Source organism: Equus caballus, chromosome 24, assembly GCF_041296265.1.
Source record: "Equus caballus isolate H_3958 breed thoroughbred chromosome 24, TB-T2T, whole genome shotgun sequence".
NCBI lineage: Eukaryota > Metazoa > Chordata > Mammalia > Perissodactyla > Equidae > Equus > Equus caballus.
Window position 1 is genome coordinate 55,623,723 of NC_091707.1, and position 13,038 is coordinate 55,636,760.

Below are 13,038 nucleotides of genomic sequence, written 5' to 3' on the forward strand. Positions count from 1 at the left end.
CGAGATGGCATTTAATACCTCTGACTGGTGGGAATCATTACCCACATTTTACAGATAGCTGAGCAGGTGCTTGGGGAGTTGTAGGAGAGTGCCTTTGGAGTGGGAGTCAGTGAACTAGAAACACAAGTATAAATTTAAGACCAGAAACCTTTCGTTCTAGTTCTGGAAACAAGAGTTACACACCCCAAATAGACCTGATCTGTCTAAAGAAACACAGCCCTGGGATGCGAAAGGTCCCCGAGGAATGTTCTTGGGGGTATGGAGGGTTTCAGAGAGGTTAGATGGGAGCAGAGATGCAGCTCGATAGGTGAAAGGCAAGATGGACGCTTAAAGTTCTCTGGGGTCAACATCACGGCTTCTCGAAGCAGTGGGTGTTTCCCGAGTTCTCATGTGTGCTCTCACCAGACTTCCTTCCCTACCTGTTTTTTTGGTGGTGGGGAGGAGAAAATAGCCACTTCAGAAATGTTTCGTTGTTTGCTCTTTTGAGGGCGGCCCATTGGAACAAAGAGTTGTTCCAGTTGCGTCTCACACCCTGTGGGGCGTGAGGACCCAGTGGGGGACTTCCCATTCCTAGGCAGGACGCTTGCAGCTTGAGTCTGGGCAGCGCGTGGCTGCCTGTAGAGGTGGCACTGGGCGGTGAGCGCGTCTGAGGGGTGGGAGACGCCTTCAGCATCTCCCTGACTTGCTGGGCTGTGTTGGGTGGATGCTGTGACCCCAGCGTGACCTGACCCAGAAGCAGTGCAAGTCCTGTGGGAGCTGTCACCACTGCGTCTCCTCCTGTTTATTTGGTATGTCCTGGGGATGCCCCGTGCTGCTGGAGCTGCCTGTGTGGAAGGTCAGACAAGCCCTCCAATGTGCCCACACATGCGTTCACACACTCACATCGTAGGCTGACAGTGGGGTATCCGGGAGCAAGAACGGCTGCAAAGTGAGGCATTGGGGCTGAGTGGGTCAGACAGACCTGGAGCCAGGTTTCCCGTTTGCTCCCAGCTCGGCGTCTTCCTAGCTGTGTGACCACTTGTAAGTCACTTAACTTCTCTGAGGCTCAGTTTCCTCATTTGTAAAATGGGGCTAATGATGTCTTTACTCAAGTAGCACATTCTCAGTGAGGCCTTCTCCTTCTCCTTGTTTCCTATCACCTCCTTTCCTGCTTTATTTTTCTCCATAGTTCTTAAATCATCATCTCATATCCCACATAGTGTACGTTTTTATTTTGAATATTGTGGGTTCCTGTCTCCACCCACAAAAACGTGAGCTGTTGGATCCTGTCTGTCTTGTTCGTTGCCATACCCCTGGTCCCTAGAGCAGTGCCTGGCACAAAATGCATGCTCAGAGCTTTTTTGGGGAAAAAAGAAAAGAGATATTGTTGAATCGTACCCATCCCAGAGGACTGAGTGCATGCAAAGCAGGCAGCGTGGGGCCTGGTGCAGCGCATGTATTTAATAAATATCGGCTAATTATGATTATTGTGTCTGATTCACAGGACTGTGGTGAGGATCAAGTGAGATACCGTATGCTAAGGCACGCTCTGAATGCTCCGTGCTGGGTACCGGAGGCAGCACGTTCATGATCCTCCGCTGCGTGGAGGGAACTTGCACTTAGACCTGATGCTTTTCATTTTCACACCCCCTGGCAGGGAGGGAAGACTGGTGGATGACTGCCACCTGAGGCCCCAGGCGATGAAGGGCCTGGCCTCGCCTCGCCCAAGGGCCGCCCGTGTGATGGAGGCAGAGGCGGGAGCCATTATATACACGTATATGTAACACATGGTTGTCTTTAAACTTAATTTCCTGTTTATTGTTCGTGTCTCAGAGTTGCTCTGGGGCCAGTGTGCTGGGCACCCAGCAGGCCATCTGGGAGGGGAGAAAGGAAGCTAGCCATGTATGTCAGTAGGGGTCAGCGTGGAGGCCTTTGGGGTTTCTGGGAAACGGTTCGAACATGGAGAATCTCGTGATGTGGACGCCCCCGAGAGCAGCCCCATTTCATGAACTGGATCCCTTAGTCGGATTTCTGTTTTCCAGGGCACTTGTTTAAGCTTTCATGCCGTGTCCAAAAAAGAGAGCAGATCCCAAGAGTTTCCTGCCCGAGGCCCATCTTGCCGGAAGCCCTCGGCTTGGCCTGAGCATCGAGATCGTTCCTCTGATCAGCCTGGGGGTGGTCTGACCCGCGGGGTGGGCGGTGTGGGGCGGGGAGGGGCAGGGCGTGTGCGGGGCGGGGAGGGGCAGGGCGGGGCGGGAGCTGCTGGGGGAGCTGGCGGCGGTTCCCTTCACCCCCCCGCCGTGGACCCGCGGGGGCGTGGCTGTCCTCGGTCTACAAATCGCGCAAGTCGGGGCACAAGACAGAGAGGCCAGGTCACGTCTCTGCAGTTACACAGCTCATGAGTGCCTGCTGGGGTGGAACCTGGTCTGTCTGTCTGTCTAGCACCACAGCTCGGGCGCTGCTGCAGAGGGAACAAAGATTTGGGTGAGGGCCTCAGAGACGGGCTGGGGAAGGGGTTTACTCGGGCTGACTTTGACATGAAAACAATAGCTAATTCTGCTTGGGGACTAGTGCTGTGACTATCTTACAGATGGGAAACAGGCACAGACAGGTTAGTTAACTTTCCTGATGCTTCCCAGCTCATCAGGATTGGAGGCTGGATTTGGAGGCAGGCGGTGTGGTTCGAGCATATGTGCTCTAACCATTGGGAAACACTGCCTCCTGACTGTGAGCACACGTAGAGATGGCACATGGAGTCCAAGAATCTGGGTTTGAGTCCTTTTACCACTGCCTGGTGGGTGTACTGTCCAGTCAATCATACATATTTCATTCTTCCTCTTGACAGAGTCTCTGCAGAGGCCCAGCGAGCCGTTGGCCCGTGGGAAATATTTTTTAAGAATGCATGTGTGTGATAGAATTTTATATCTATCAAAGGGGAGGGGGCGGGTAGACTGGAGGTTTGAGAGTGATTATTTCAGGTAGAGGGCAGCAAGGGGGTGAGGGGGGAGGAATGGAGGCGGGGGGCGTGCATGGTTATGGTATTGCTTTTAACAATCAATAAAATAAGAGAGGGGTGCCAGGAACAAAGACGAGAGCAGGTCACGAACCAAGGATTGCGACTAATTCTTCACAACCGAGGGACATAAAAAAAAGAGATCAAAGCGGTTTGTGGTTGTTAATTTTATTATTAGAAATAGTAAAAGAATAAAGAAATAAGGTAATAAAGGCCTCGAATACAGCAATTGTGAGAATGTGTTCTGGATAAAAGATTATGATTTGTCCAGGTCTGCTAACCTGACATTAACAAACTGCAAAGGTCCAGGCTGTTTTCTTCTTTTCCTGGGGCTTTGTGTTCCACAGAACGAGCGTGCTGGGGGTGCTCCTCTGGAGGAGATCTCGGGGGCTGTGCAGGAGGAAATTGTAGACAAGTATAAGTGGGGCTTGGTGGGTGTTCACTGAACAGTTAAAAATAAATGAATGCATCAATAAAGAGGGCCAAGCGTGGACCAACAAGGAGAATGTGTTCTTAAACAAGGATTCTGAGTAATTTAGTTTTATCCTTCCCAAACCCAACAAGTTGTGTGGGTGGGGAGCATAGCAATAGGTGTGTAAAACAGCCATTGGTCTTCAGCTGGACGGTGGCTTCATGTGTATTTGCTGTATGGTTAAAAGTGAATTAGCTGAGCAAATACAGTAAAGGATGGCAAAAATGAACCACCAAAGGTAATGTTCTATGAATCATGGGTTGAGATTAATCCCCTTATGTACAGTTTTGTACACAACAAACAAAACAAAGACCTGACTGGATGAGAAGCGTTGGTATGTACACAAGTAGTAATCCATGTTTTTCTTCTGGGTTAGCACTGAGCTCATCTGTGTTTATTGTAATTAAAAAAAAATAAGTAAAAACAATAAAAGGGAAAAGAAGGAAACAATGATGAGATTTTTATCTGAACTCAAAGGTTATTATTCCTCCAACTCTCCATGTCTGAGTCCATTACGAAGAAGATCTGGGCTGGTTCCTTTGTGGGTAAGAAGCATAGAGACAGATGCTTGTGATAGTCATTATTCTTGTTTTTGATTAGGGTGGTGAATTATGTTGATTGTCATGATAAGATTATTAAATGAAATATGTACGATGAGAGCTATGCTTGGGCCAACGGTGAGACTGTGTCATGAACCAAATTGTGGTTAATCCTGTGCTGCTCATCCAGTGGCCATTATAAAATACCAAGGTTGTTTCACCCTTCTTAACATCTGCCTTGTGTTCCACAGAATGAAGGCCCCAGAGTCGGTCTAATAATACTCTGTTGGTGATGATCTTGGCTGTGACCTCTGCGGGAAATGAGCCATGGACCAAGCAGTGTGAGTGATGGTTAGTGTTGTTTTAAGGTTGGCTGGTGGGTTGATGGGTGTGTATGCGTTATTAAACGTGAATGGGCACAGGTAAAGTCAAAGATGGCCAAGCGTAGACCAATGGGGAGACTGTGTCATGAACCAGGGGGGTGAATCTCCTTTGGCATAACTGTCACCACATTAAAAAATATTATAACTAGGCTGTTCTTTTTGTAGGAAATGAGCAAATGAAAAGAAACAATTATATTCACGTTTAATGATATTAATTGTATATATGTGTATACATTTATATTCATAAATTTTTAACATATATCTGTTTATATAAATGTAATTGTTACTTATTCTTGGGTTGAGTGGTAGGGTCATGTATCTTTATTGATTTATTAAAAATAAATGGATGAGTACATAAATAAAATCAAAAAGGTCAAGCATGGACTAAGGAAGACAGTGACCCAAGGTGTATGAATGCACAATTCTGCAAATTTGAGCGAGATTTAAACAAAAATATCTGTTATTTTATTTATTTTAGTAGCATTCTATATTAATTTATACACTATGGTTTATATAAACACTTCCTCATTGGTGAAGTTTAGGCTATTAACTCAAGGGGAAAGGTGCATGTAGAGATGTAAGGTATTGGTAACTTTCTATTTGTTGGATAAGATTCATGGGTATTCTTTTATGGTGTTTTTAAAGGGATGAATAAAATTTAAAAAGGCCAAGCATGCACCAATGAGGATAATGTTTCATAAACTAAGGATGATTAATTCAATTATACACAAGTGATAGCTGTTAAAAATGATGTTCATTTTTAAACAGTTGCTTTCTGTTGCACAACATGGACACACTAGAGTTTATTGACTCACACAATATTTATGGGGATTTTAACTCTTATTTGGGTGGATAAAGTATGTAAAGAAAATGTAAGTAATGGTCAAGGTACTTAAATTTTTGGCTGGTAAGTTGTTCAAGACAAGGAAATAAGCAAGTAAATGAATGAATGAATAAATTAACAAATAAAACAAGAGAGGGCAGACATGGGCCATTGATGATATTATCTCATTATCCCAGAATTAAGGTTATTCTAATTCTGTACATCCAAGGTCCATTTAAAAAATGTGTTGGTTGAGGAGTAAAGAGTCAATATTCTTGTTTTTGCATGGTGGTGTGTTGGATGTCGATTTCCATCCTAAAAATAAATAATTATATAAATGTATAAAATGCAACAGATATCGAAATATCAGCTGGTGATGAGAGTGGCCCAAGGATTAAAGGATTACAGTTACGTCAGTTCTGTGTTCTTGACTTCTATAAAAATAATCTAGCCTGCTTCATTCCTTTTCCCAGCTGTTTTGTTTTGCATTGTGTATATGTACAGAGTTTCCTTAAGCATTCCTCTGTGGATAAAGACCTAGTCTATTAATTCTTTGAGCAAGGAGCACAAAGAAAGGTGAGAGAGAAAATGTCAGTGTTCTACTTGTGGAGTAAGAGATTGGATTCATGATTGCTCACTAAAAACTTCTTTAGAGATGATCAAATCAAAGAAAAGAGAATCAGTATGGACCAAATGATCAATAATTATGATTAATCCAATTTAGCTTCATTAGGAAAAGTTCTAGACAATTACCTGAGGGTAAAGGGTCTATGCTAGAGCTGTCCAGTAGAACTTTTTGCAGTGTTGGACGTGTTCTATTATTTTTTCTGTCCAATATAGCAGCCACTAGCTATGTGTGACTATGAGCACTTGAAATGTGGCTAATGTGAATGAATAACTGAATTTTTATTTTTAGTTGATTTTTATTAATTTGTGTTTAAATAGTCATGTGTGGCTAATCTCTCAGGTGCATTGAGTGGTTGGTTAATGGGAGTTTCTTGAATATTAAATATGAATAAATAAATACATGAATTAATAGAGTTAGTTATGGGCCAGAGAGGAGGGTGTACCATGAAAAAAGATTGTAATTAATCCAGTTCTGCACAGCTGAGATTCCCTGGCAAAAAAGTCATGAAAGTTCATGAAAAATAGACATAGGCTTATTCACCTATTTCATCAACTATTCAGTGTTACCTTGAATGTCTGCCCCACAGTTTATGTGAACATTTCTCTAAAGTTGAAGATCTATGTATCTGGGTGGGAAACGGTCAAAAATCTATTGTCAAAGTTGTAATTGACGGGTTGAATAATGGTTTTATATATATTTATTATATTATTTACTTCAAAAAATGAATAATAAATAATAGAGTCCATGCATGGTGCAAGGATGGTAACGTGACATGGAACAAAGTTTGTGATTAATACAAGTCATCACAAACTGTGGTCCATAAATAAAAGGTCTCTTTTACATTTGTTGGTGAGGAACATATGGCAGATGTAAGTAATTGTCAATGTATGTAAAGAGGACTAAACATGGACCAGTGATGAAAGTGTATCGTGACCCAAATATTTATGTTAATACATTTCTGCTCAACTGAAGTCCATTATATAAAGGTCTTTGCTTCTCCATTTGTGGATAAAAATTGCAAAGGTTGTCTACCTTTCTATCTATCATCTATGACTTATATCTCTATATATTATATATGGATCTAAATAATAGTTTTTCTTGGGTTTGATGGTACATTCATGGTGATTTCATTGATGATATTATAAAAATCAATAAATGAATGAATTCCTAAAAATAAAGGGCAGGACATGTATGCATTAGTCATTGCTGTGACAATGTTGCCTAACAAATAACCCACAATTTCAGTGGCTGACAAAGTAGTAGCAACAACAACATTTATTTCTCACATGTGGGTCGATGGGCCTCTTGCAGCAGTTATGCTCCAGGCTGTGGGCTGGGTTTGCTTCTGCACGTCCCCCCCACCCCCCTGCCTTCTTATTCTAGGTCCCTAGATAAAGGAGTTGTAGTGTCTAGGACATACTCTTCTTATGGTGAAGGCTTGACGCTCCAGAGGCTAAGCAAAACCACCCAAGCACGTTTAAAGCCTCTGCTCTAAGTCCCATGTGGTTTGTCACGTCCACTCATACTCCATTGGGCAATGCAAGTCATGGCCAGGCACAACATACTGGGGTCAGGAAGGATATTCTTCCCATGGGGGAGAGGGAAGGGAGAGGGAATACCTGCTGAAAAACAGCATAACCTGCCACATTTCCCCCAATTGCTAAGAAATATTTACTTCATGTCCATACGAGAAATACAGTCATTCTCTCTTCAAAACGTCCCGGAAGTCCATAAAACCAGTGCTCCAGTTCAAAGTCCAGAGCATCCTGATCCGCTTCTGGTTTGGCTCTGCCTCTTCTTTATTTAGAGACTTGTAAACTAGAGACAGGTTATCTGTCCCCACATGGTAAACATGCTGTGTTGGAACCACTCCTGCTTGCAAAGGGAGAGAACAGGAGGCACAGAGCCGTCCACTGCATCGCAGCTCTGCAACCCTGATCGGCAGGGGCTGTGCGATCTTCCTACCTGTGGCTGTCACCTGCAGGGGAAGGAGAAGAAAGACAGATGTTGGTAATGGTCATCATTCTTATTCTTACTTTAGGTGAGCAATTCAATGGCATTCGTTGAAATAATAATTGAGAATTGTTAATTGATTAGATCAGTAAAAAATGGAGTATTGTTTGTGGGTCAATGGTGAGAAGCAGGGCCAAGCATGGACCAAGGTTGAGAATGTGGCACAAGCCAAGTGTTATGGTTAATCCAGTATTTAACAACTGACGTTTATTTAAAAAATTTAATATCTTTCAGTCTTTTTCACATCTGCTTTCTGTTCTGCAGGATGAATGCCCTAGAGCTGATTAGCCATTTTATAATGATGAATGGCTTCCCTCTGTGGGTAAGGAGCACGGAGGCTGATGTAAGTGACAGAGTTCTTGTTCTTGGTTTGGATCCTTTGCTTATGGATGTTGACTGTATAACCAAGAAACCAATGGCTCCATATTTTGATAATATCACAGGAGGCCATGTGTGAACTAGCGATGAGAGTGATATGAACCAAGGATTACGATGAATCCAATTCAACACAACTTAATCCTATTAAAAATACACTATGGCCATTTTATTTATGTTATTTGCATTTTAATATTCCATATTAATTTTATACCACTCTTGATTTAAACATTCCTCCATTGGTAAAGATTTATGCTTGAGAGGGTAGCCCATAGGAAGATGGACAGATACTATCAATGTTCTATTGTGGGAGAAGATGGTGGGTTCATAGTGGTTCATTGAATCATCTTTGAAATATAGACGAATTAAAAGAAAGAGGGCTAAGAACAGGCCAGTGATGAGTGTGGGAGTGCTATGGAGCAAGACTGTTGATTGACTCATGTTATTGATCATTACAGAAAGACATCTAGTGGATTATTTCTGTGGGAAATTATGCACATGTGTTGTCCAGTACAGTGGCAACTAGCCACAGGTAGCTACTGTGCATCTGGAATGTGGCTGGTCTGAATGGATATGTGATCTATGTGGAAAATACACACCAAATTTGGAAGAGTCAGAACAAAAAATAAAATATTTCGTTAATAGTTTATATTTATCACATGTTGAAATGGATAGTATTTTAGATATATTGGGTTAAATAAAATATACAATTGTAATTGATTTCACCTGTTTCTTTTTACTTTTAAAAAGTGTAGATTCTAGAAAACTTAAAGTATATGAGTGGTGGGGCCGGCCCCATGGTGTAGTGGTTAAGTTCAGTGTGCTCTGCTTCAGTGGCCCAAGATGTGGGTTCAGATCCTGGGTGCAGACTTACATCACTTGCCAGCCATGCTGTGGCGGTGACCCACATATAAAGTGGAGGAAGATTGGCACAGATGTTAGTTCAGGGCTAATCTTCCTCAGCCAAAAAAAAAAAAAAATATATATATATATATATATATATATAAGTGGCTTACATTATATTTTTATTGGCCAGCACAGCTATAGACCAATGATAGGAATAGTCAAGGATCTTTTCCTTTGTGTTTTTCTGACCTATGGGTGTTGATAGCATTTTTATTAGCCAATTAATGGATCAATCAATTAAAAGGGAATGAATAGGAAAAAGCATACACTAAATATTAAGGTATATATTGAAACAAGGATTACTTTGAACATTTTTTGAAAGATTGAAACCTGTAAAAATAATTTAAAGTGGTTAATCCCTTTGGGTAATGAACATATGAACAGATGTGTGTAGTAATCAATGCTGTTGGTGTGTCGCTACTCTTTTTTTCTTTTTTAAGAAAATAATCCACATGGACAAATCTCTAATTAAATAACTAAATAGAAAAGAGTCAAGGATGGCAAGTGATGGGTGAGGACAGCATAGAGGGCAAAGCTGTTGTTTGATGCCTATGGGCACCACTGAAATCCACTGCAAACACTATTAGTCTCAGTTCTGGGGAAAATGAGCCTGTAGCCAGGGGTTAGGAACATGATGGGGTCCTAATTGAGGCATTTGAGGCTCATGAATTTTGATTACATTATTGTGTAAATGAATCAATGCATAAATTAAACAAATGTATAAATGAATGAAAAAAACGAAGGCAAGTGTGGACCAATGATAAGTGTATATAATGAAGCAAGAATTATTATTAATATGTTTTTGAAGCAATGAAGTCCATTTAAAAAAAAAGGGCACTGATGTCAATTTCTAAGAAAGGGCAGATTCTTACATGTTCTCATAATAGATGTTTACGTAAATAGGAAAATTGAGGAGGACCAATGTTAACATTGTGTGAGATGATAAGAATTATAATTAATCCAGTTTATTCCTTGAGTTCGTTAAACAGCAACAAATATCTAGTTGGTTATCTCTGTGGATAATGAACAGGTTGACAGATGTTAGTTTTATTTAGAGTTTTTGACCATTTACTTCAGATTCCAAGCTACAGATTGTCAGGGAATGAATGAATAAATTTATGTCACAGTCCGTTAGTTAAAAGGGGGCAAATCAGTGACCATTTGATGAACATAAGTTACAAAGCAAGTATTAGGATAAGTTCAGTCTTCGTTGCTGATGTCCATGAAGAGGACGTAAAGTCTAGGCTCCAACCTATTTGTTTAAAGTTCACAGGTAGATTCGTGTTAAGTTTTTGCGGATAGTAGATTTACATTTTTTTTTGCCAAGGAAGATTTGCCCTGAGCTAACATCTTGCTAATCTTCCTCTGTTTTGTATGTGGGGTGCTGCCACAGCATGGCTGCTGATGGTGGTATGGGTCTGCACCCGAGATCTGAACCCAGGCTGCTGAAGCAGAGTGCACCAAACTTAACCACTACCCTATGAGGCTGGCCCCTGGATTTACTCTTGTTAATTATCTTCTAAGCAATAGATACAGGATTAAATTAATCTGTAACTAATTAAATAATAAATAAGCACATAGATAAATACATAAAGAGAGTCAAGAATGAACACTGGAAAAATGTGCCGTGAAACAATTTTAGATTAATCCAACTTGGAACAAGTGAGGTCCATCAAAGAAGGAAAAGATGAAAGAAGGTACTTTATTCATTTTACAGTTGTTTAATATTTCGTTTTTCACCGCTGCTGATTTACACATTCCACCAGTGATAAAGATGTAGATTTCTCACCTGTTGAGAGAGAAAACACAAGGAAAGATGGAAGATAGGGAAGTAAATGAGACGTTCCTGAATTTTCTTTGTTACATGTTTAAAATTTGAACAAATTAAAGAAAGACTAAAGAACAGGGCCAAGCATGGCCATGATGAGTGCGGGTTTGGATAAAGAATGTTGGCTGATCCATGTGTGCAGCAGTGAGGTCCACTGTGGTAAGAGGTCTCATGTATTCGTTCTGGGAGAAATTTGCCAAAAGTCGGAAGTTAGTAATATTCTTGTATCTTATTCTTGCTTTGTTGTGATTAATGGATATTAAGTAATTATTAGTCAATTAATGCATGAACTAATGCACAAATGTGTAAGTGAATAAAGAAAAAAGTCCCAAGCCTGGATCAATGATGAGTACCCTGGGGTGTCTGAACCAAGGATTTTGATTAAAATCTGTAACTCTGACGTCCACTCTAAAAATGTATCTAATTTGCTACCTTAATGGGACATGAGCTTGTAGCTCCAGTTAGGAATGCAGGCATCTTGCTCTTGGCTTTGGTAGATCTTAGGTATGGATCCTTTTATTAGTGAACTAGGGCATGAGTTAACAAGGAAACCTATCAGTGAATGCAGACAAAGCGGCCTGGATAAGCTCTAATTATGAGAGTACGTAATGAGATAGGAATTGTTATTAGCACAGCGCTGAGGAGCCGAGGTCCAGTATGCGAAGAGTGCAAGGCTTTTTCTGTGTCGATTAGGAACGTGTGGGCAGATGTAGGTAAGAGTCAGTGTTGTTTCTCGGTTGATGGTTGTTAACTGTATTAAGAATTTTATTAAGAAAAGGGGAAAAAGGAGAAACATAATCAATTACAGAACTACCTAATTAAAGACCAAGCATGGGCCAATGTTAAGAATGCGTTATATGAGAGGAGTTACGATTAAATAAGTGCTTCTCAGTTAGCATCGTTTTTGAAAAACACATCTAGTTGTTTTTCTGTGGGCATTGAGTTTATGGGCAGAAGTTAGTGTTATTTAGGACTCTTGCCCAGGGTATGCTGGTTCATGAATATCGATGAAGTGAATGAAGGAAGTGATTATTTAAAGGAGGACAAACGTGGACCACTGAGGATAGACTATGTTGTTAAAAAAAGTTTATTAATCTCACTCTGCTCTTCTGATGTCCATATAAATAAAGGGGGACTGGGATTCTGTCCGCTCTGGGTCAAGTGCATCGAGACAGTTCCCTGTAGTTGTATTTTAGACCAGTTTGTGTTTGATTTGAAAAGAATGAAAATATGAACAAGTTATTGCATGAGTAGATAAATAAAAAATAAATGAAAAAATTTGTAAAGTAGGGTCAAGCATGGATCATTGGTGAGAATATGTCAAGAAAGAAGGATGTCAATTTATCCAATTCTAATCAAGGAAGACCCATAAAGAAGATGATCTGGGCTCTTACCGCTGGAAGGTTTAATGGACAGTTGGAACAGGCATACTTCTCAGTTCCTCTGCTAGCATGTATATCCAGCAACTGTCATCATATCACATTAATTAACATACATTAACATACATTAATAATTAAAATAAGTAAGAAGGGGACCATTCTTAGGCTAATGGAATGGGATGAAAACAGGGGTTTATGATAAATCTGGTACAGCAGGACTAAGGTCTCTTAAAAAAAACTAAATCTACACTGCATTTTCAATTTTCTAAAATCTACTTTTTACTCCACAGATTCAATATACCCAATCTGATTTATTCGTTATCCAGTGATGAAGATCTTGGCTGTCACTTCTGTGGATAAGGAGCAGAGGGACTCATGTAAGGAACAAAGTTCGTGTTCCTGGTGTGCAGGTAATTCATATTGTCTCTGAAATTGTTTCCAAGGAATGGGTGGCTACTGCAAATATGCATGGACCACTACTGGGCATGTGTAATGAACCAGGGATTAAGATTATTCCATATGGAGGCCAGTCCAGTGGCGCAGTGGTTAAGTGTGCACGTTCCGCTTCTTGGCGGCCAGGGGTTCGCTGGTTCGGATCCCGGATGCAGACATGGCACCACTTGGCACACCATGCTGTGGTAGGCGTCCCACATGTCAAGTAGAGGAAGATGGGCATGGATGTTAGCTCAGGGCCGGGCTT

The 13,038-nt window shown here is 41.1% G+C and overlaps 2 non-coding genes across 2 annotated transcripts; both read left to right on the top strand.

Annotated features, from left to right (window-relative positions):
• The first annotated feature begins 2,336 nt into the window (after positions 1-2,336).
• Positions 2,337-2,411, top strand: MIR370 (microRNA mir-370). The gene has a single exon (NR_033015.1). It is a non-coding gene; the product is annotated as a microRNA mir-370 (primary transcript).
• Positions 2,412-11,294: 8,883 nt separating this feature from the next.
• Positions 11,295-11,366, top strand: LOC111770484 (small nucleolar RNA SNORD113/SNORD114 family). Its single transcript, XR_002803761.1, has one exon. It is a non-coding gene; the product is annotated as a small nucleolar RNA SNORD113/SNORD114 family (small nucleolar RNA).
• Positions 11,367-13,038: the final 1,672 nt, after the last annotated feature.